Source organism: Pongo pygmaeus, chromosome 4 (assembly GCF_028885625.2).
Source record: "Pongo pygmaeus isolate AG05252 chromosome 4, NHGRI_mPonPyg2-v2.0_pri, whole genome shotgun sequence".
Classification (NCBI taxonomy): Eukaryota; Metazoa; Chordata; class Mammalia; order Primates; family Hominidae; genus Pongo; species Pongo pygmaeus.
Window position 1 is genome coordinate 24,565,367 of NC_072377.2, and position 26,545 is coordinate 24,591,911.

Sequence of the window (26,545 nt, forward strand, 5' to 3'; positions counted from 1 at the left end):
TAAGACTTCAGTGAATGAAGTTGTTGAAGATGTCCTGGAAATAGCAAGAGAACTAGAGTTAGAAATGGAAGCTAAAGATGTGATTGAATTGCTGCAATCTTATGATAAAACTTTAACAAATGTGGAGTTGCTTCTAATGGATGAGCAAAGGGAAGTGGTTTCCTGAGATGCAATCTACTTCTGGTGAAGATACTGTGAACACTATTGAAATGACAACAAAGGGTTTAGAATATTACATAAACTCAGTTGATAAAGAAGGGTCCGGATTTGAGAGGACTGACTCCAATTTTAAAATAAGTTCTACTATGAGTAAACTGCTGTTAAACAGCACCACATGCTACTGAGAAATATTTCATGAAAGAAAGAGTCCATTGATGTGGCAAAGTTTATTGTTGTCTTAGTTTAAGAATTTGTCACAGCCTCCTCAACCTTCATCAACCACCACCCTAATCACTCAGCAGCCATCAACATCTAGGCAAAACCCTCCACCAGCAAAAAAGGTTATGATGCACTGAAGGCTCTAATGATGTTAACACACTGAAGGCTCTAATGATGTTAGCATATTTTAGCAACAAAGTCTTTTCTTAATTAAGATATGTAAATTATTGGTTTTAATCATAATGCTATTTCACACTTAAAGCACTACAGGATAATATAAACATAACTTTTATATACACTGGAAAATCCCAAAATTTGTGCAACTAGCTTTATTGTGATAGTCACTTTATTCTAGTAGTCTGGGATGGAATCTGCATTATCTCTAAGTTATGCCTGCATTGAAGCACGTGTTCTTAAAATGTTTATGCCAGCATAAACATATATATATGACACACTGAACATATATATATATATGTTTATGTATATATATGGCATATATATATGTTGAAACTTTAAAATCTAGACATTACATAATATTTTCTAATTTTTAAAATCTCAGAAAATGACCACTTATTGGTTGAAAATATACTCACCATTAAGTCAATATTTATGTTTAAATATGGTTTATATTTGTTAGATGAAAAAGCAGGGCTTTGCCTTTTATATTTAACTTATTTCATTGTATAACATAAAAGAATTTTAGTATAAGTTGCATCCAAACTATTTTAAGTTACCAGTTACTCAGAGTACAGATTGTTTAAATTTTCAGAGACATTTGCTAAATCCGGAATAAAGCAACCTAGCTCTATAGATCTTGTCTTTCTCTTCCTTACCTAGCTTGCTTCCCTTCATTATCTATTTATTTATGTATTCTTGAATGTATTTTTTTATATTGTCCTAGTTTTATATACATATATATCCTGTGCTTATGTTAAACGCTCTTTTGAAAAAATTCTTGTCTAATGACATCCCATTTGAGCTTACACACATATGCTACTCTTTGATGAACAAAATCTAATATTGGAGAATATTAGAATAATACCACTTTAATTATATCCTCCCCCCCAATAAATTGATACTTATTCAGTGATATTTTTATAGGTGAAACACAACATATGAAGTCATAGGCAATTGCAGAATTTTCTGTAATACTTATAATAATATGGGTCAAAGATCCATTGAGCAGACATCCTATGAATATCTTATCTTTGGAACATAAAAGTGGAGCATATGGCATAACTCAAGATCCAAAATGAAACAATGTACAACTTAGAACACTTATTTCATTTTTGTTTAAACCTTAAAAGATTTATTTACACTTATATTGTTCTTAACATTTTCTCTCTGCTAAAATGACAAATGTGAAACATCCTGCTTTCATTTACTGGCATGTATTTAAATAAATACGACATTAAACAAATCCCCAAATAAAAGTCAGGAGCCCAATCAAAGATTTCTTTGATTTCTTTCCGTATGTGTAACACAGCCTGCATAATAAAAATCTTCTGCCACAATTCATATATCAAGGAAAGTCAATGAGGGTCTCATCTTAGAATTAATGACAAAACACCATGATATTACTTCTGACATCAGTTGCTGCCTTTAAGCAGTGAATTTCCGCTTAGCCAACCATTACCTCTATTTAATCAAAATAATTACCTCGGCAAATCCCAAATACTAGAACTGGTTTGAAGGAAAACAGGACTGGATTTTTAAGTTTTGTTATAAGAAACCTTAAAGATATTTTTAAAAATAAAAAATATTTGGTGATTACACACATAGCAATTTACTGTTTTCTACAATTATCTATTCGTAGTCAATGTTGTTTTATTTCTACTCCACATACTTCTTCTGTCACTCCCATGAATAACTTTGAAGCAAATTCCAATATTGTACAGTTTCATTCATAAGCATGCTAGCATATACAGTAAAAAATAGACATAAAAATATATTCGAAACACTATTAATAAATCCAGAACAAAAAAGGATAACTCCCTAATAACATCGAAATACATTATCTTTATTCCTATCACAGTTTATTTATTAAATAAAATGGTTATAGAGTTATCAACGTTCTGGATTTTTCTCATTGCAATTGTAGAATTGTTTAAAAAATGCCTTTGTCATGATATTATTTCCGAATTGGCAAATATATTTAGAGATCTGATTAAATCCCACCGCCACCCCATCACCACCACAAGAAAGAATGCTTCAGAGGTTGGTTGGTTTTTTTAATCAGGAGACATGTGTTATTTAGTTGTCTTCTATTCGTAATGCATTAATGATTATGCCTAGAATTCTTATATCTTATTAGGGTTGCAAATATCATAATATTCTAAATTTCTTAACTCATAAGCAGTAATAATTTTCGAAAAAGATGTATTATATTAGTCAGGGTTCTCTAAATGGACAGAACTAATAGGATAGATGTATAAGGGAGTTATAAGGGAGTTTATTAAGGAGAATTGACTCACACGATCACAAGGTGAAGTCCCACGATAGGCCATCTGCAAATTGAGGAGCAAGGAAGCCAGTCTGAGTCCCAAAACCACAAAAGTAGGGAAGCCAACAGTGTATCCTTCAGTCTGTAGTTGAAGGCCTGAGACCATGAGGCAAGCCGCTGGTGTAAGTCCAAGAGTTCAAAAGCTAAAGAACTTGGAGTCTGATGTTCGAGAGCAGGAAGCTCCAGCACGAAAGGAAGATGAAGGCTGGAAGGCTCAGCAAGTCTGCTCCTTCCACCTTCTTCTGCCTGCTTTATTCTAGCTGTGCTGGCAGCTGATTTTAAATGGTGCCCACCTAGACTGAGGGTGGGTCTGCCTCTCCCAGTCCGCTGACTCAAAATTTAATCTCCTTTGGCAACACCCTCACAGACACACCCAGGAACAATATTTTGCATTCTTTTATTCAATCAAGTTGATAATATTAACCATCACATACATCAATTTAAAATATTTATGCATTTCAATCCATTGCATCATTACTCTTTTTGGCAGTCAGTTGTGGCATTCTTGACCTGTAGAAACTTCTTCAAACTGACCCCTTATCCCTTTGTAAATGACCTCAGTAGTCTTTGATAACTTCCTTGTTTTCTACTCTGACAAGATATTTATAGAGATCTAACTAATCTGGGACATTTTAATATTGTAATTTGTGTAATTAATAATTAAGCCAGGACAAGGAGGCATAAATCAGGAATCTCCTGGGACAAATGAAATTCCCAATCTAATTTACATTCCCATTACCCTTTTAAATTTTTGTAGATTCCTGGTCATGACCTGGAATTATTTTTATTTATTTATTTATTTATTTTTTGCATTTAAGTGTTCCTTATCACTATGCTTCTTACTTAACATCTTCTTTGACATGTCAAAGACAATATATCAAGGTTGTAAATATATTCACACTATACTCATAATGAACAAAGACCTTTTTATTTTTTATAATTTATTATCATAAACTCTCATCAATGGGTAATTAAAAAGAAACTGAATTTATTCCTATGAAATTTATAACTGTATTTGATGACTTAAAGAGTCTCTTTATGTAATAATCAGTCTCTCCTATTTTACCTGGCCGCCATCCACCTTGTCCCCCTCCCTGAAATAGTGCCGGTTTTCTATGATTGTGTCACACATATTACAGGACTTCCTGATCCGCGCAGTGTGAGTCCGCGCAGTGTGCATGCAGCTCTGTCATCTGTCACTTTTTTATCCTGGAACCCTATATGTCCCCGAAGCTTAAGTGGAGCAGTGACATAACTTATGATTTAGGCTCCTCAGCTCTAACAATCACAGATGTATACTGCGCTCTGTCTTGTGACAAACCATCTGAAACTACGCCACATCCTCCATGACCTAGATAGTGCACCCCGCCTGATTCTGCTCCTCACCATAAATGGTGGTTCCTTTTAAGGCAGGCGTTTCAGGCCGCCTCTAAGTTCTTCCTGGAAAACCTAGATTGGTTCAGGAAATAACCACACAGCTTTACCCCACCTAACCTCTCAGAGCACCTAAGTTTACTTAGATGTGGTCATTTAAGATTTAGACAAGAATTCTAAAGGGGCAACTGTATCATAAAGAGATTTTTCCCTGGGCACACTTTCTTTCTTTTTTTTTTTTTTTTTTTTTTGAGACGGAGTCTCGCTCTTTTGCCCAGGCTGGAGTGCAGTGGCGTGATCTCGGCTCACTGCAAGCTCTGCCTCCCGGGTTCAGGCCATTCTCCTGCCTCAGCCTCCCGAGTAGCTGGGAATACAGGCGCCCGCCACCACGCCTGGCTAATGTTTTGTATTTTTAGTACAGACTGGGTTTCACCGTGTTAGCCATTATGGTCTCGATCTCCTGACCTCGTGATCCGCCCGCCTGGGCCTTCCAAAGTGCTGGGATTACAGGCGTGAGCCACCGCTCCCAGCCCACACTTTCTGACTACCTTATGGATCATCTTCTGTAGAACTGTTACCACTGAAGAGAAAATTCAGAACACAGTAGACTGACAGCTTTTTGATCTTGAGGGATATTTTTCTTCCATTGGCTATGAACCTTTGGGATAGAAATGGGTTGACGTGTCTCAGTCATATTCTTCGTTAGAATCTTCTCTGCACTTTGAGAAGAATGCTATGACCTAATCTAGCTTTCTATCAACCATAATGCCTTGCTTAAGATCTCAAATCATATCATTTTCTAGTGTCTCAGTTTCAAAAAAGAAAGCTGCAATTAGAAGATAATTTTAGTGGGAAATTAAGATTCATCTCTTTCACATTCGCAAAATATAATTCTCATTTTAATGACATATTCCAGAAAAAATATTTGCAAGGAAATCAATAATGTTAATGGTCACAAAAATAGACTCTAGTAGCAAGCGTGTGTATGCATGTGTGTGCATACACATGTCTGTGTAGAGCTGTGGATTGAGTGTGAAAGTAAAAATTCTGCTAAAATATGAGGTCAGTTCTTTCATAGGTTAGATCAGATTAACAGCAGGTTTCCATATCATCTGTCAAATGATGAACTGAGAATCAGAAGATAGGAGAATGAGAAAAACAAAATTATAGCAAAGTAAAGGTAGCTAGGTAAAGTCCAGCTGTGATTTGGGAATTATGATCAAATTAAAAACTGTGAGCATCATTCTTCCTTCCTCCCATTGCAAAGCTAAAAATATGATGAGCGTAAAAAAAATAAAGATGGCATAATTATGCTGCTCAAATAACTTATCCAAAGTCATGAAATCACTGCATGGGTAGCTCTCCCCTAATTCCAGAATGAGTGGAGATAAATTATCATGAAGTCTTTAAAAAAAAAAATAGAACAAGACAAGAGGAAGAGTATTTGGGAGAATCTGAACAAAGATGTACCTCTCAAAATGAGGTATTATAAAATAAAATACAAAACATCTAAAGATATTTTGCATCCTCAACAGATAAAAGGAAGTCCTCATCCTATAATAAAGTAACAGAATTAGTTCAAATTGAATCAAAGTGAGAAGAAAGGTAGATAAGAAAAAGAAGGAAAGGATAATTTTTTTAGAATTAGCAAATAAAATCAGTAAAATATAAAATGCAGGTATAAAGATTAGAACTAAATTCTAAGAAGGGAAGACATCATGTGATAACAATCAGTTCTTTAATAATATTTGCTTTATATATCTGGGTGCTCCAGTGCTGGGTACATATATATTTAAAATTGTTGTGTCCTCTTGCTGAATCAGCCCTTTTGTTATTGTATAATGACCTTTTTTTTGTTTCATCTTATGGTTTTTGTCTTGAAATCTGTTTTGTCTGATATAAGTACAGCTCCTCCTGCAGAGACTGGGAAGGGGGTAGGGGGCTGGGGAGCAGGTGGAGACAGTTAAATGGTACAAAAAATAAAAAGAATAAACAAGACCTACTATTTGATAGCGCAACAGGGGGATTATAGCCCATAATGACTGAATTGTACATTTTAAAATAACTGAAAGAGTATAATTGGATTGTTGGTAACACAAAAGATAAATGCTTGAGGGATGCATAGCCCACTCTTCATAAGGTGATTACTTCATATTGCATGCCTGAATGAAAACATCTCATATACTCTGTAAGTATGTATACCTACTATGTACCCAGAAAAATTAAAAATTTACAAACATCAATTCTCCAAAATTAAATATTTTAAGGTTCTTAAATTGCAAATGGAATGTCAATAAAAATTTCCTTGGGGATTGAATACAATGATGTTAATGACCATATGAAAGAATATCATATAAAATAATTTTAAAACATATATATTAAAAATAATGAGGCCTATTTCAATCCATACAATAAAAAAATTCCAAGGCAATGCCAATAGCAAGATTTCAGTATTGACTCAGGAACAGAAAAGCAGATCAATGGAAAATAATATAATACTCAAAAACATATAGTAGTACATAATATATATATACATAAGGCCTCAGTTTTTGGTAATAAATGTTTTTTATTCTCATATGGGGAAATTTTTCAATATGACTAGACCCTTATTTCATGCATCATTAATTTCAGGATCTGAACTTTTGAATGTAAAACATAAAATAACTCTTAGCAAAGGATTTGGAAAATTATGCATATACTATACAGAGAGAAGTTTTTTATAGACAAGCCAGGAAACTCAAAGGCTATAAGATGTAGTCATATTTGATGCCCTACAAAATTATACATTCTATAGCCCAGTGTTGTCTAGTAGGACTTTCTGAGGTGGTGGAAATGTTCTATATCAGGACAACCCAATATAGAGCCGGCAGACACATTTCAAACGCTTGAATTGACAGTGTGACTAAGGTATCAAAATTGGGAAATGACTATTACAGGAAACGCTGCTATAGACAATGTTACTACATTAGTAGGACAAAAATCATGTGTCATATTATCTATCTAGAATGAATGTTTCTATAAATTAGTAATAAATTTTACAATACAATATGGTAAATGCAAATTATTTGAAAAGAATTCACAGAAGAGCAAACGTAAATGGCAAAAAAATAAATAAAATGAGTGTCAACTGTTCTAGGATTCAAAGAAATTAAACTGAAATAATAATATAAAAAAATTAAACTGAAATAATCTCACCTATCAAACGAGGGAAATGGTAAAATAAAATGTATGATAATATACATAACAAGGATTGAAGAGAATATATCACTTTTTTTTGCAAGTGGTAATTGATGTCTTAGGAGGCAGTATGTCATTATGCATTATGTGTTAACATAAACTTGAATGGTATTTTGACCCAGAAAGTTCACCTATCATATTATCAGGAATCCATCTTAAAAGGAAAAGCAACATTTAGTAGTAATTATATAGATTTATCTCTGGAGTCAATAAAATAAAATCAACATAAGTTTAAAACTTTAAAAGGATATTTATTATTACCTAAACTATTCAATTTATTGTGAATATATTAATATAGCTTAAAATCGAAATTTATCTGCCAGGTGCAGTGGCTCATGCCTGTAATCCCAGCACTTTGGGAGGCCTAGGCGGGTGGACCACTTGAGGTCAGGAGTTCGAGACCAGCCTGACCAATATGGTGAAACCGCATCTCTAGTAAAAATACAAAAAAAAAAAAAAAATAGCTGGGCCGTGATAGCCCACTCCTGTAACCCCATCTACTTGGGAGGCTGAGGCAGGAGAATTGCTTGAATTCGGGAGGCAGAGGTTGCAGTAAGCCAAGATCATGCCATTGCACTCCGGCCTGGGCAACAAGAATGAAACTCTGTCTCAAAAAAAAAAATTGAGGTTTATCTGTGGAGATTGGATTTGGAGAATTCCCTTTAGGAAACTAGTTAGAGAAAAATGCTAATAATTAGAGAAGTATCTATCATACATTTCTATTTTTTATAAAACAAATAATGATAAAAACAATATTGCTCAATATAACTGTTTATAGTCTCATTTTATAACTTCCCTAACAAAACCCCTGGCCCCATAGATTGACTTGCTTCTAACAAGGCCATATATTGAACTGTTCCCCTCTTAAAGCTGCCTCCTTCGCTAGTGCCATCTTCTCAAAGGTGATTTTAATAAGGTCAATTACAATGTTTTTCTAAAAAACAACCAGGAAAGATCCTATCATGACCATTTTTGTTTCCCACAGTCATCGAAGAATTCTAGATCTCACGAGGCATCTCATTTATCCAGAACCTTTGGATAAGAAGTGGATTTGCACATCTCTTAATCTGACACTAAGGCTCATCCCTCCCTGAAGTTCTTCCTTCAAGATTGCCAATGTGACCTCAGAAATTCAACGTCTGTAATTGGAAAATTTCTAAAATCCTTGTTTTATATTTTCGAGTCTTTCTTGTTTTAAATGCCATCATCAGAAGCCCTCTCAAGAGGTGACTGTTTTATTTGTGGGGCGGAGGGTGTTATTTGACACGTCCCAGTAAACCTGGAGTTGGGATAGACCTTACCTTTTCTTCTGCTCCCAGATCAGACACTTGACAACTGCATCCCGCACCCATTTCTCTCTCTGCAAATATACTCTTTAGTGTCAAAAAATCAAATCAAAATGTTTAAATATTTTTAAATATATTTATTATTACCTAAACTATTCAATTTATTGTGGATGCATTAATATAACTTAAAATTGAGGTTAATCTATGCAGATTGAATTTGGTGAATTCCCTTTAGGAAACTAGTTAAAGAAAAAAGTAATGGCAGAGAAGTGTATCTAGATATATTTATTCTTCTCTGATCATTACTTTATATAGAGCTATATAGACATATTTATAGATAGATAGATAGATAGATAGATAGATAGATATGGAGAGAGGGGAAGAGAAGCATTTTCGTCTCTTCATTTGTTTCCATGAATTCGAGTTTCTATCTAGTTTCATTTCCTTATTCAAATAGTTTTGCTTACATCCACTTCCTTTTTGTTTCTATTGAAAACATATTCATTTCTGTATATTATAGGCCCAACAATAGCTTTATACAATTTCTCTTTAGTTAAAAGAAGGAATGATAAGAATTATGCATTCATACAGCTTTTATAATTACATAATTATCTTAACCAGTGCTTTTCGTGTGTGTGTGCCAACTCTAATTACCGTCTGCCATCACTTACTTTTAACTTGAAGAACTTTCTTTAACATGTATTATAATACAAGTTTGCTAGCAGAAATTTCTCTTATTTTTTGTTTATATTGGAATGTATTAATATAAATTTTATTATTACAAGATACTTTTGATGTATATACATTTCTTGATATTGGCTTGTTGGGTTTTTGTTGTTGTTCCTAGCATCTTGAATAGGTCGTCCCATTCCTTCTGGGTCATTTTTTTCTTTTTTCTTTTTTTTTTTTTTTTGAGACAGAGTTTTGTTCTGTCGCCCAGGCTGGAGTGCAGTGGCACGATCTCGGCTCACTGCAAGCTCCGCCTCCTGGGTTCACAGCATTCTCCTGCCTCAGCCTCCCGAGTAGCTGGGACTACAGGCGCCTGCCACTGCGCCCAGCTAATTTTTTGTATTTTTAGTAGAGACGGGATTTCACCATGTCAGCCAGGATGGTCTCGAACTCCTGACCTCGTGATCCGCCCGCCTTGGCCTCCCAAAGTGCTGGGATTACAGGCATGAGCCACTGAGCCCGGCCCGGGTCATTTTTTTCTAATGAAATTTAGCCATTAATGTTACTAGACATGGTGAGTCATTTTTCTGTTGCTGCTTTAAAGATTTTTTGTCTTTGTTTTTCAGCATTTTTGCTGTGATATGTCTGTGTCCTTTGAGTTTATCTGACTTGGAGTTCACTGAGCTTGAATGTGTAGATTAATATTTTTCATCAAATTAGGAAAACTTTAACCATTATTTTTTGAATATTTTTTCTGTTCCTTTTTCTCTTCTCTTCTGCAGTTACTCCCATCATCATATATTAGTGCACTTAATGAGGTCCTCCAGTTTTCTAAGGCTTTGTTTATTTTTCACATTTTTTAATTTAAATTGTTTAATCTAAATAAATCTATCTGTAAGTTCATGAATTCTTTCTTTTGCCTATTGAAATCTACTGTTAAGTCCATCTTGTGCATTTTTCATTTTAGTTGATCAGAATTTACTTATTATTGCTAACTTGGTAGAGCCAAAATAATAAAGATAATATAATAAAAAGAATGTCCTCCTTGATTATCCTGCTTGTATATATTCTATTTTTCCAAGAACATATTTCTCATTAAGTATCTCTGAAAGAAGGATGTCTGCTTGTATTTTTGCACAACACAGACACTGGTCGTTTTGTAGATGGTTCTCTGTAGACTCATAATTTCTTTGTAACATGGATAGCACATATGGAAATTTCTAAATGCAAATGTATGTGACATTGACACATTGTGTGTTTATTGTGTTTATAATCTCTCTCATAGTCATAAAGAAGTCTATAAACAAAAAGATTAGCAACCACTTTCATAGATGATAAACAGAGCCTGAAGATCAAATTAAATTAGAAGTGAAGAGCAGATGTCTAACCTGTAGCTGCATTGTCTAAATTTGTGTTCTAAAGATACTGAGACGTATTCCTTTGAAGGAAAAATCAGCAGTCTTATCAATCATCTCCTATGTATAATTTTCTTCCATAACCTCCCTGCAAGCAGCTTTCTAATATCATTTATCTTTAGTTTTCAATAAGTTGACCCTGATGTGCATATGTGCAGTTTGTTTGTGTTTATCTTTCTTGGCAATTATTGAACTCTTTGGGTCTCTAGTTTAATGCTATTTATCAAATCAGGAGAAGTTTTTTCATTATCTATACAGATATTTTTTCTGCTTCAGTTTCTCTTCTTTCCGGGACTTCAATTATTTATATGTTACAAAAGTACACATATTGTTGTACACATGTCCCAGAGGTATTGCTCATTTTTCAGTCTATTTCCTTTCTTTATTGTTCTCAATTTAAACAATTTCTATTAATGTATTTTCTAGGTCGATTTTCTTCTGCAGTATCCAGTCTTTGGTTAAATCCCTGTAGTGATATTTACATCATATATTTTTTATTATATAAGTTCAAATTTATTCTTTTTCTTAATAATTTCCACTTTTCTGTTGAGATTCTCAATCTTTCCATTACTTACATTCATCTCATAAAAAAAGCAATGTTTGTTTTAAGTAATTTTTGTTAATTGTAACACGTTCATAATCTGCATATTTCCCCCTTGGTTATGACACATTTTCCTGTGTCTTCACGTATCTAGTATGTTTTATTGTACACAGGAATTTGTGCATGCTACAATGTTGAGCAAGTGAATTTCGTGTTGATTTTTGTTCTAGTTGTTAGTTAATTTACTGGCAGATCAGCTTGACCTATTGGTGCTTACATCGGTCTTTTCTAGGGCAGTTCTAGAGTAGCTCTTACAGTATAAACAGAGTAGCTCTACAAGCCTCTAAGGTAGAGCCATTCTTGGGTCTCAAGTGAATTCCTAGAGTGTCCAATGAGGCATCTTCATTCTGGCTGGCTGGTTGTCTCCCAGTTCTGTGCAACCTCCAGACTGCTGTGAAATATTCTTTGTATATCTCACTTATCCCTGGGTCACAGACAAGGGCTGCTACTGTCAAAATCCTGAAAACAGGTGCTTCCTATATTTTCTATGGTTTTAGATTTGCTCACAGTCAGATAGTTTGATACCTATTACTTCAGCATAGTTAAATTGTTATTACACAGTGATACTTTCAAAACTCAAACTAAAGTCATAGAAACTACAGATAATTTTATTTGTAGAATTCAAATGAGTATTTCTTACATAATTTTTAATGAAGTTAATATTGATTCATATTTAATAAATATGTATTTCTATCCAAAGAACATATATTTCAGATATTACAATATTTCTAAATAAACCTGTCATCTGTTATCTATTCTTAGGAGTAGAATCTTGTTTTGAAGGGGGAAAAGCTTAATAAAATGTCAAAGATCAGTTTCAGAGAAACTGAAAATAACAAATATGGCATGATTAACATGCAATTTATTATTTGATTTTAACCAGCAATTTTTTTTCTTCATATCAACAGGAATGCACTATCTCTTTAAAATACTCAAATTTCTGACTCCATAACACAATAGTTAATATTAGTTCAACACAAAATATATAGTGCTACTTTCTTTTAATTCCCTTGAAACGTTTAATGTCTATATCTTTAATTATAAGGTAAAAATAGTTGTTGATTTTCCCTATTGCATGAAAGAATTATCTAAAATATACTACAAAAATTAAATATTTCTGAATAAATTTTACTTAAACCATTTAACTTTTGCATTAAAAAAGTCTTTTAGGAATTAAGATTATTCTGAACTACAATGTCTAAAGAACTAATAGATATTATCTGAACTTTGTAGACTATTACTACTGCCCAGTGCTAGAAACCCGTAAGTAGCTAAATAAGTTATATTAAGAGATACAGGGAATATAAGAAAATATATTGCAGATTAGAACTCCTTTCAGTAGTTTATAATAGATTACTTATATCTATGTTTTCACATTTTTAGCATGCCATTTCTACCTCATTCTGTTGGGCAGTAAACAGTAGCCACCATACATGTGTTATTGTTTTTACATGCTGTATGTGTCTTAAAGAAAATATAATTACTAGCTCAGGCATACTCACTAAATTTTATTGTTATGGAATATTGTATGCATAATCATAAAATAATTTAAAATATATTCTAGATTCTCAATCACTATGTGTATTTTAGAGAAAATTCTTTTAAAATTCTAAATGCTTGAACAAGTTCTCCAGGAACAGTTGACTAGAAAGCTACTGATGTCTTTATTTTATGTTTGATTACTAAATGTCCTGTTAAATAATTTATCATTAGTTACTTTATATCTCCCAGTTTCTTTTCTGTTGAGTTGCAGTTTCTTAAATCTTGACAAATAGGAAATTTGTGTGAATAAGTTTACTGGTGAATTCAAATATCTTTGCTCTTATGTTTTTACTGGATCATTTCAATTGGGTGAATATAGTCTCGGCTTTACTTTTACGTTGCTATGGCAACCCTAATTATCATTACTAGTATAGGTTATATATGATGGTGAACATATACTGAGTTATTTAAGAATTATTTTCCCAGTATTTTAATTGCCAACTTATTTAAAATTATTTGATATCATTAAATCACAGCACCTGAGTGTTTTTATTTGAAATTTAAGTTTGAATCAATTATAGAAGGTTTGTATTTTTAAATAAATAACATTTTCATATGTGGTGTCACAATTTAATAGGTGTCAGCAGCAAGTCATAGAATGGAAGCCAGAAGTTTTATTAAATAAAAATGAATCTGTCAAGAGAGGAGAAAAGTAAAGCAGATAAAGGAAAAGAAAAAGAGAGAGAGAGATCTTTGGGATTTAAATTGCTGTAAATCATGGAAAAAGATGGGCGGGACACATTGAAATAATCACTTGATACTTTATTCAGAATTGAAAAAATATAGAAAAGCATAAATACACGTTAAAATTGGATGAGGCTACGGACTTCTACTATTTTAGTGACAAAACCCAGAGACAAGTGTTCAAGAGTGTAGATTTTATTAACACGGATTTTTTTCTCTCTGTAGCCATTATAATTCTTAAAGAATCTGGCCAGGTGCGGTGGCTGTAATCTCAGCACTTTGCGAGGCCAAGGCAGGTGAATCACCTGAGGTCAGGAGTTCAAGACCAGCCTGACTAACACGGTGAAACCCCCGTCTCTACTAAAAATACAAAAATTAGCAGGGTGTGGTGGCGCATGCCTCTAATCTCAGGTACTTGGGAGGCTGAGGCAGGAGAATTGCTTGAACCCGGGAGACAGAGGTTGCAGTGAGCCAAGGTCGTGCCACTGTACTCCAGCTTGGGCAACAAGAGCGAAACTCCATCTCAAAAAAAAAAAAAAAAATCTAATAATCTAATTAGGGACAGTAAGTCAGTAAGTCCTCTGATGAAAAGCTGTCTAACTTCAGTACTCCTGGTCCTAGACAAAGTGATGTAAACTTACTCTTTCCTTATTCTCACCTCTAAATACAACTTTGGAAATAATATAACAAACAATCATAAAGGAGCTCTGAAAAGTTGAAAGAAGAGAAAGGACTGGCTAAGGTCCTCAGGGCTTGAAGAAATATGTCTCAGTGAATTCCGTACGTTTTGTTTCCATTTGTCGTCTATCCCAGTCTGGGCACTGGACAGGCCTGCAACCCAGAACTGCTAACAGGCATAGCAAATACACATACACATACACTCTCCCTCCACCCACCACCCACACACACCACACAAGAAAAGCCCGCTCTCTGGCCAAGTATCTAAAAAAAAAATAAGCTCTACCTAGATCTGGCAGAGAGACCCATCCACTGATCCATACTGAGTGCCAGCAACAGCACCAGTGAGTGGGGCCGACTGGCTCATCTACCACCCAGAACACGTCTGGTAACAGCAGACCTGGTCTGACTGTACTTCAGCTCCAGCAGATCCAGGATCTCCTGGTTTTCCTTCACCCTACAGCAGAAGGTAGACTAGGGTCAGGAACTCCTGATGTCATCTATTTGCAGAAGGCTGTCCAGGTAGGTGCTTCCTTTCCCCAACAGCACCAGCAAAGATATCCTGGAAGCTTGTGGCACCGGGTGTGGGATGAACAGGCCAGAGGAAACATTTTCATTCCAGTATCCCCTACTACCTAACTAGCAACATGGGCACATCCCAGGGAAGTGCCTTTCGCCTCAACAGCTGACATCTGCGGAGTACAAAGGATGCCTTCCTGGATCCAGAAGGACAAAGAAGACCAGAACAGCAGTGCAAGGGTTAAGCAAGTTAAGAATCCTTAACTTGTACAAATCAATAGTAGATTTGATTTGTACATTTGACCAACATTTCCCCTTTTCCTGCCTATTGAAATCCTGCAGAGTTTCAGTAATTATAAGATTTTTTAGGTATAAACACGTTGTGTTTCTCCAAATAGCAACTTTCCTATGAGGGACATGATTTACTTCTTTTCATCTGGAACCTTCTATTTAGATAATGTTATTATATAGAAAAATTATTTTTTATGTAGAACGCATCAATATAATGTATTTACCTGCAATGTTAGGGGTAATATTTTGCAAATTATTTTATTCTACATTCAAGTTATATAATACCTTCTGAAAAAAATCCCAGTAAGTATTGTCCTTTCCAGGATTTATGATTTTTTAGTTTTATTTTTTCTTTATTTTTCACTTACAGAATAGTCTAAGACTGATAGCAAAATGTTAAGTAATAGACATAGTGAACAGTGAGAGCTTGTTCATCTTTTTGACATTAATGGAAAGTTTTATCTCTGTAATATTTGTGGATTTATTATATTCCTAGGAATACAAATCTATTTCTTCTATTTTTAGGTTTCTAAGTCTTTATTCAGTAATAGATTTTGAAACTTAATCAAAGTTTTTGTCATCTACTGAGAATAATATGTGGAGTTGAAATAGTGAATAGCCTTAAAAAACTAAGTGCTTAGCTGGGTACGATTTTCTGGAACATTATGGAGATTTTTCCACCACTATTCATAAGGGAGATGGAAGATGCCAGTCGTATATTTTTCTTTTACTTCTTTCAGTGTTGTACTAACTTTTTAATAAGAGTTTGAGGAGTATCTTCTCTTTGACTGTACTCCAAAACAATGTTTATAATAACAGATGGATTCAGTGAATTTGAAAAGGGATGTAGCTTTGAATAACTTTTAATCCTGTGATGATATTTTATACAATTCAAATTTTCCATTACTTCACAAATCAGTTTTAGCCAATTATATTTTCTTGAAGAATCATCAAATTTATCATGTTTCAGTTGCATTGTTGTGTGTATGTGTGTGTATGACACTACTAAATCTACTGAGTATATGCAAATTTTATAATTCCAAAATTATGCATTCCTTACTTGGACCTTCATTAGACTTGTCTAAGGTTCATAATGCTTTTTGTATTTTCGAGGAAACAATTTTTCATTTTAGTGATCAAGTGTGACATTTTTCTATTTCTTTCCCATTGCATTAATCATATCTTTAATTATTTTATCAGTAGTGTAGATGAGTACCTCAATATAATCATCTACTGTTTTTTATAATTTATAAATAAGTAAAATTTGTAAGAAATTAAAAAATAATTGGTGGAACTATGATATCTATTTTACAAATATATTAAAATATAGGAGCTGTGGCAATATTAACCTTTAAGAAGAAAGTTGAATTCTAATAAATTATTTTAATTTTTAAATGTATATATTTATTTCAGATGATGGCATTTTATATATGACATATTGTTGGTACCTAGTTTAGTATATATTAAATGTACATTACATATTTATTTATCTGTCTTCTTGACCCCTTCATTCGATGTGTGTGTGTTTTCTGTTATGTAGCTGTCAAAACTCTTCAACTATTTTTGTGTACGAATCTTGCTAACTCAGTAGAAAAAATATTTCAATAATGAAAGAAAATTTTAAATGTGCTTTTGTTAGATATTTTGTTTCAAATTGAAATGATCAGTTATTCAAGGGTAGTTATTGATAGTAGGAATTGCACCTTAAGAATTTATGTTGACTAAAATCCTTCCCCAGGCGTTGCCACAAAAGTGTATGTACTTATGTCATCCTGAAAACATAAGAGAAGAAAAGCAGAGCTTATTTAAAGATTGGGAGATTAGAGAAAATGGAATAATAATGAAGTAGAGTATTCAGGTAAAAGGTGGTAAATTAAAAAACTGAGTTCTTCATATAATAGGTAAAAAGGATCAATGGATATAAAGGATTTTAGCAAATAAAAAAGTGAGAAATCAAAGCTTGAAATAAAGAAATAATAATGTCATCTAGTTTAGAAGCGAATTCATGTTGAAGCACGATAAAAAAAATTACCATTCAAAATACACTTTTAGAAGAAAAGAAAGTTTAATACTTTGTATAATTTAAAACTAGAAAAATATATGAATACATCAGGAGAATCTATCTGAAACTCAATTTCTCATCTAATCATAAAGTGGAAAATGTTCCTTTGTTTGAAATGTTCTTCACTTGGTGTACCAAGATATTATAAGAAGCTAAAGCAAAAATATTTAAGGGATTATGGTAATGACATTTGAAATAGCATGGAGAAATGATAGGATTATCATGAATAAAAAATGTCATGAACTGTACTTGGAATTCTATTTCCTATTTTATGTGAGTGTTTTATAATAGCAAAGTATACTTTAAATGGAATATTTGGGGGGCTGCACTTGATTGGAATCGTTACAGAGAATTGTTTGACAGATCCTGTTTTTGAATACTGATTCTTTCCATTTTCAGTTATACTTATGCATATATTTTTGCTTCAAATCTATTCTTTTCCTGTCAGCCAAGCAATTCTTATTGTATATTATAGCAGTCCCAAATGATTGAGATGAAAATCAAACGTGTTACATAAAATCATAAAGGAACTAAATCAATTAGAGCATGCCCATGTTTGTGATTCAAGTTAAAGAAACTAGACCAAGATTTTAAAATACAATAAAACAGTTCATTTTACTGTTTGTTTTGTGTATGCATGAGGTATATATATCCAAAAATTTTTAAACAAATGTGGGATTGATGATGTAATGTATTTTTCATTGACATATGTTTTTATATTTTACATAATATTTTAAACCCTTTAGAAATTAAATCTTCAGAAAACTACTCAGTATGAATTTATTTTTGGCTTGTGGTGAGCTATTATTTACAAATGAATCTTTATTACTATTATTATTATTATTATTATTATTAATGTTCACAGCTTTTGAATGGTGAAAAAAGGGACTCTTACTTTTTGGGAGAACAATCCATCTAAAATAGGAATTTGTGTCTGTAAGCCAAATTAGCAGTGAATAATATCATGAAGTTATCATGTGTTAGTTTGAAACATTAAAAATGGGAGCCAAGAAATGTGAGCCAAGACTTGCTTTATACATAAAGCATGACTTGAGGGGAATGGAGAGGAGTTGGTTAATGGCCATGAAAATACAGTAAGATGGAAGGAATAAGCCCTAGTATTTGATAGTACAGTAGAGAAATTATAATTAACAATTTATTTTACATTTCAAAATACCTAGAGAAGAATTGTAATGTTCTTTTCCATAGCAAGGAAAAAAATGTTTAAGGTGATGGATATCCAAATGTTTCTGCTTTGAACATTTCACATTGTATAAATGTATGAAAACATGAAATGTACACCAATATATGTACAACTATGTTATATCAATACAAAATACAAAAGAAGTGTTTTATTTTCTGAAAATCAAGATTTTTAGAATCGACAAAGCTTTAAAATACCTATTTAAAGGTATATCTTTATTAGGGAGGGAACTAAAAGCAATATTAATGTAGAAAGTCTGGCTAAGACATGCAAAAATATATAATACATACATTTTCTTTTAATGTTTTGAAATTGAGGTAACTTCAGTGCCAGACTGAAGGATGCATATGGGGAAAACCCAAATAAATAAAACATCACTTGCTTTCAGAGCTCTCACTGTCTAACAATGCTTGCAGATGTGTAAACCAATATGTTCCATGTTGAAGAATCCTTTAGAGGATTTAAAGAATAAGAGACAAACTTTGACCAGAAACCTAAAAATATAAAAACAAGGAATGAAACAAGAAAGAGGCATCTCAGATCTAGGTATAGATTTTGATAAAAGAGCATCTTAAGGATAGAAAATGAAACAAGAATAGGTCACTATAGAGATTTATTTTAGCTACCACCTTTCAAGTTTTTTTTTCCCACAATTGCATAGTGGGTAGAAATTTAAGAATCAAAACCTGAATTTCTCTTACTTAATATAAAATATTCATATAAATACTATTATGTGTTCTCTGCATTCAAGAATACTTCTAGGTAATAAGGATACTTCTGGTTATATAAAGGGGATGAAACATGCTTGCAACCAATATTTTGATTTTCAGATCAAATACGAGTAAGAACTTAGAGAACTCTGCTTAAATAAATATTTCTGCCTGAGTGTGGTACACTATACATTGCATTCTAAACTAAAAATGGTTATTTGAAGTGGTACTACTAAAATACATCATGGAAAAATATTATTTATTTTGTCACTGTCTAATTTTCTGACATCAGGCAACCTGAATAAAGCCTGATTTTATATTCTGAGGTATTGCCAAAGAAAATATTTTATCTAGTCAGTGGAGAATCAGTTTAGTTTTCTTATGTAATTCTGACAAAAGAAGAGTTGTGTATCTTTATTACCATTTAAATACTTACTCAGTAGCAAATCTTTTAATTCATTGTACTATGTTGTTCTTGATATAGTCTTTTTGATGGCATATTTGTATTCTTAGAATGTGCATTTTGATATTGTGTAAAAGTTACTACTGAAACAAATAATTGTTTAATAATTTTAATAAATCATTTGATAAGTTATTACTTTAGTAATGTGTCCAAATACTTTGAACTTCATTGGAATTTGGTTGAAATACAAGTGGAAAATTAACAAATTAGAATTATTTATAAGAATAAGGAATGGTAATATCTCACAAATGATCAATCAAATAATTTGGAGGGCTGGAAATGTTCTTCGTCTTGTTCTAGAAGGCTGTAGGCTTTCTTTCTCATTTAGCACATTAAAAATAAATTTTTTCAAGGATATTGAAAGTTACACCAAAAAGATCATGTCATATATTTTTTGTTTTTTTCTTGTATTTTTTTTTCCTTATTTCTGCAGTTGGGGTGGATTTGGGTGAGAACAAATCAGGATAGGACTTAGAAGAGAGAATAATTAGGGTGTCACCGAAGTCTAACAATAACAACAACAACAACAACAAAAACACAGGCCCATTATGGCGATCCAACAACAGAATGGGAGGATAAAAAAATCAGAACTAGAGGTAAGCCAAGACCCAGATCCACAGGTTTTGACAAAGAAGCAAACACTGTGAGACGTGAGACCATGTACAGCAGGCTGGGCAATATTCTTACACAATATGACCCTTCTGAGAGGCTAGCACCCCGCAAACCTTGGATCTGCTGTGAGAATCCTAAAAGGGTGATACACATAATCCAACACATGATAATTTTGAGGATAGTCACCATTACATTCACTTAAGTTATAGACATAGCCCACAACTTAAATTTTGTTTATCTGCTTTTTGTAAGTTTGATATATAAATTTAATTCATTATTAGAAAGAATCTAGATGTGTACCTCACAATAGACTGACCTTGAAAAATGGTGATCTTGAAGAAAAGTACTCAGAATATTGAACAAATTACACCATTATGGGTATCGATATTATTACAAGTTTATTATCTACTTTCTCAACAGGGACATCAGCTCTAATCCTGGTTATTACGTTAGCTGATGCTTTACATCCCACAGTGCCTAACTCAAAATAAGGCCCATGTTTTTGCCATAAACAGGAAACTTTGCCTCTTTTACATAGAAGATAGTCTTTCACTGAGAAGCTAGAATTGATTGTCTTTCAATTTATGTTCCCTACCACCTATATATTTGTTTGATTTACCCCACCACTAACTACTTCTCTTTCTTCATGATGGGAAAAATATTTACACCCTGTCCCAAAAAAACAAACAAACAAACAAACAAACCCTTCAGTAAATTATAAATCCCACTTACACTTCTTGGTTTTTAATTTGAAAACTTTGATAATAGTCCATTTTACTTTCTAATGTCTGCAACTTTGTCTATTTATCTATCTATCTATCTATCTATCTATCTATCTATCTATTTATCTATCTATCTGTATCTGTCTGCTTGTCTATCTAGTGTTTGGAGAGATTTTGTGACATTTTAGCAAGAGGTATGAGAATCCCTACTAGGGAATAAATACGTACTTTGGAAATATATTTTAGTAAGTCTTATTGTAGTAAAACATGGGATGAAGAAACTGGGCATTGGCCAACCTTAATTAAGGCTTAGAGACAAAGATTTGCAAATACATGTAAAGTACTGCGCATGAAGGGAGAGAGGTAAGGAGAGAAATTCCAAGAAAAATTAGCTCAAAGAGAGAATCAGCAAGCCATCTCCTCCCTCCTGCCTTCCTGGTTATTTGACCCACATGTAGTAGGATAAAATTATGATTTAATGTGAAATCAAGTTACTGAAGAATAGAAGGAGATTCACTTTTACTTTTTTTTCTCTCAAAAACTATAGTAAATTAAGACTATTCTAGCAAACCAAGAAATAATGTAACCCTAGCCAGGGAACAGTGGAAGAAGACAAAAGGCTAACAGAGCATTTTAAGTTATTTATTATGGACACAGGTTGGTTGTATTCTCCTACATATATTACACAAAACATTCTGTGAAATTCAAATTGATTACCAATGCTTTGTGGGAGTGCGTTTTTTCATAAACTACAAGAGATTCTGTGTGTTATCATTTTGTAGATAAGGAACTAAAACAGAAACTGTGTCCACATGTATTAAGGTTAAAAGATTACAACAGGTTCTTATTAATATTCAAGATTATCCCATTAACAACAACAAAATAGCAGAAACAATATGTGTGTGTTTGCATATATGTGTAAGCATGTAAACGGTTACCTCTACATACACACTTATATGTACTTTCTTTACTCCATTACTCCTTTAATTGCCACAGTGCCACATTCCTCTACTTCATATTTAAGATTTTTGGGCAGGGCGCGGTAGCTCAGGCCTGTAATCCCAGCACTTTGGGAAGTCGAGGCAGTGGATCGCGAGGTCAGGAAATCAAGACCATCCTGGCTAACACGGTGAAACCCTGTCTCTACTAAAAATACAAAAAATTAGCCGGGCGTGGCGGCGAGCGCCTGTAGTCCCAGCTACTCGGGAGGCTGAGGCAGGAGAATGCCCTTGAACCTGGGAGGCGGAGCTTGCAGTGAGCGGAGATCGTGCCACTGCACTCCACCCTGGGCGACAGAGCAAGACTCCGTCTCAAACAAAAAAAAAAAAAAAATTTTGAAAATATTCTAGATGTCCTTATTGTTTTTCTGTTTTTCTTTATCGAGGATTTGTGTTATGCTCTTTTATAACCTTGCCAAACCTGCAGAGAATCTGCCACTCATTTTCCTATTAATAGAATAGTGAAATGTTTTCAAGTGGTGGGGAAAAAATCCTGATTTCAAGAAAGAATATCCTATTTTTTTGTGTGATGGCAGTCATATGCTTATGAAATAGTAGGGGATATTCTCCCGGGAATTTATAGAGAAGTCATTCTCCCTTATAAAAGAGGCATGCTTGAGTGAAGTGTACACACTTGCCACCATGTTTCCCTCCTGTCATAAATGTGACGAGTAATATAGCTGAAGCAGCCATCTTGTGGCCACAAGCAACGGACAGGTAGGGGAAGGGTCGACACACTGAAGAGAAGAAAACAGGTGGGTAGATTTTGAGTTATTGATGATGCTGTTGTTGACCTGCTAATCCAACCCCGAAACTACCAATTTCCAAATGACCTTAACAAACTCTGAAAAAAAAATCAGATATAAAATATGACTCAGATGCATATGTTTTAGTGTCAGGTTCTAATGTGTTGAATTTAGGTAAGCAAACCATCCAGAAATAATTAGAAGAGAAATAGAAAGCATATCCAAAACAAAAGTGAAGATGTGTTTACCAATACAGAGGGTGAAACTGTGGCTAATTATCACATACTAAATTAGGAAGTACAGGGCAACTATTGCATTCACATAGAATGCAAGCAGGTAGGGTACAGTGTTTTGTGTGTGTAGAAGAACCGCTTACCTTGAATTTGCATACCACCAAAGTAATTTTCAACATACCATTAATCTTTCTATTTATTTATTTGCATATTTTGACAATCCTTTTTACAGGTACTAAAAATTATTGTTTTCAATTTCTTAATTTAATATGGTATTAGATGTGATTTTTCCCATAGATGTGATTTTTTTCCAAAATATATTTATGGAAATACAGTAGATTTTTATCTATCTCTATTTTTCTTCCCCATCATTTTAAGCACTATTTCTTCAGAGTTTGGTTCCTTTGTTTGTTTGTTTGTTTATTTGTTTTGAGGATTTTGTTTGAGTTTGATGCCTAAAGTCTGATGAATTTAGACTATTTGTTTATATTTATAAACAAATTTCAATACTGTTCAATATCTGTTGCTTTAATTGGTTTCTCCAAACATGTAAAATCATTTTTCCTCCACAATAAATATAAATGATGACCATAGGATTCCTGGTCACATTGATTCGCAGCTAAGCTCTATGTTTTTCTATCTATAAAGAGGTTGCCTTCTCGGTTTAAAAAATCACTGTCTGCCGTGGTATTTCATGACATCTTACTTGGCATTGCTCTACATTTTTCTCTCATGAAAATATGCTCATACTGGAATCTCCCTACAGCAAAATGACGCCAGAGGTTTGTTTTTTTTTTGAGACAGTCTCACTCTGTCGCCCAGGCTGGAGTGCAGTGGTGCGATCTCAGCTCACTGCAAGCTCCGCCTCCCGGGTTCACGCCATTCTCCTGCTTCTGCCTCCCGAGTAGCTGGGACTACAGGCGCCCCCCACCACTTCCGGCTAATTTATTGTATTTTTAGTAGACATGGGGTTTCACCGTGTTAGCCAGGATGGTCTCGATCTCCTGACCTCGTGATCCATCCGCCTTGGACTCCCAAAGTGCTGGGATTAGGAGTGTGAACCACCGCGCCTAGCCACCCCCAGAACTTTTTTAGCTAAAGCTGTTTTCTCTTTTTACTAGTTTCATTCTAGGGAAAAATGTTGCAGCCATTCAAACTACCACCTAAGGATGGGTGATTGTTTGATATTTCTATTACTAATCATTTCTCTAATTTCAACTAACTGACCCTTAACTACAATTCTTCCTATTTCTGATCTTAGGAAAATGTTTTCTGTGTTTCTGAGAAAAATACACTTTTAGATGTTTACTAAGTTACCTATACTGATTTCTGATTCCCTCAGCCCTGTTATGTCTTTCCATTAATCAAATGTCATCTACTTTATAACTTCCAGAAATATTTTAATGTTCCTATTCTGTTGTAACATACATCTTAGTAGGCCTCCTCATCCTGCCATGAAATTATTTATTTGTTTGTTATATATTCTGTCATTTCAATAAAATTTCATCAGAGAAGAAAGGCGTCATGGACTGCACATTTGTGTCCTTCCCTTCCAAGTTAGTATGTTGAAACTGTAACCCCTAAATGATGGTATTTGGATATGAGTGGGAGATAATTTTGTCTCATTCACCTATCCAAAAATCCCTACCCTATGGGAGTGTGATACACTTAACTTTTGCTATGTACTTCCCTCTTTAAATGACCTTGGCATTAAGCCTATTAAAATTGCACAATTTGAAATTCCAGTGTTTTTTTCTGGAAAGAAGAAAGATAAAAGCGGATTCTCGACTAGAAGCAAAAATATCCACTGAAGTTTGTGAGAGTGCAATAGGCAGGTTAGTGGAAAGCTGCTGCCCCAATCTAGCTACAACCTCTACTAATAGTTTACATGGGATTGTAACGAAGGAAGCTAGAAGAGGAGGCTATATTTGTGAAATATTTTCTGTGCAAATCAGCAGGACATGATGGCTTAATAGATATGGTTAGTAAAGACACAGTTCCATCCTGAAAGTGTCACCATTTATAGAGATGGAGAACACTGGGGAAGAATAGATTTCAGGAGAAACTCAGATTATTGGGGTGTTAGAAAATCTGTTATTGTAGATTTTTTTTATTATATTTTAAGTTCTGGGATACATGTGCAGAACGTGCAGTTTTGTTACATAGGTATGTACGTGCCATGGTGGTTTGCTGCACCCATCAACCCATCACCTACACTAGGTATTTCTCCTCATGTTATCCCTCCCGTAACCCCCCAAGCCCCCTGACAGGCACTGGTGTGTGATGTTTCCCTCCTTATGTTCATGTGTTCTCATTGTTCAACTCCCACTTATGAGTGAGAAAATGTGGGTGTTTGGTTTTCTGTTCTTGTGATAGTTTGCTGAGAATGATGGTTTCTAGCTTCATCCATGTCCCTGCAAAGGACATGGACTCATCCCTTTTTATGGCTGCATAGTATTCCATGGTGTATATGTGTCACATTTTCTTTATCTAGTCTAACATTGATGGGCATTTGGGTTGGTTCGAAGTCATTGCTATTGAGAATAGTGCTGCAATAAACATAGGTGTGCATGTCTTTATAGTAGAATCATTTATAATTTTTTGGGTATATACCCAGTAATGAGATTGCTGGGTCAAATGGTATTTCTAGTTCTAGATCCTTGAGGAATCACCGGACTGTCTTCCACAATGGTTGAACTAATTTACACTCCCACCTACAGTGTAAAAGCATTCCTATTTCTCCACATCCTCTCCAGCATCTATTCTTTTCTGACTTTTTAATGATTGCCATTCTAATTGGCATGAGATGGTATCTCATCGTGGTTTTGATTTGCATTTCTCTAATGACCAGTGATGATGAGCATTTTTTCATATGTCTGTTGGCTGCATAAATGTCTTCCTTTGAGAAGTGTCTGTTCATATCCTTTGCCCACTTTTTGATGGATATTTTTTTATTGTACATTTGTTTAAGAAAATCTTATAATGTAGATAGGTGGGATAGTTAATAAGAAAGTAGAATATCTGATCCTGAAGTTTCCAGAAGAGGTGTCCAGGAGAGCTGGATATTCAGGGGTCATCAAACACGGTTTTAAAGCCACAAAATATTAATATCAATCAGGGGAGTGTCTGGAGAGGGACGAGAATGGAGAATGTTACAGATTTTGAAGATGTCTGTCATTAGTGAGACAGGGGAAGGGGATTATCTGACAGAGTGGAATTAAGGAAAACACCCACAAGGAAAAGAGGAAGGCAAAAGCTGGGTCATGGAAACCAGGACAAAATAGGGCATAATGAAAAGGAGAATTGTCTATGATGTGAAAATCCGCAGACAGGTCAAGTAAGATTTTTTAAAAATAATGACATCATTAGTGGTTTGGGAATGCAAAGTTCAAGTTATAAATGATACTTAACTTATATTTAAAAAATCAATCTCTAAGAATTTTGTTTATGAAACAGAATAATGGGGAAATTGGGACAAAACATGACAGGTTGTGGGGACAAGGGGATGACTGAGTTTTGTGTTCATTGTGTGATAAAAGAGTGTAAAGGCAATTTATATGATAATTCAGCAGAATGTGATAAATGTACAGATACCGTCTATTGTACAGACAGTTGGCT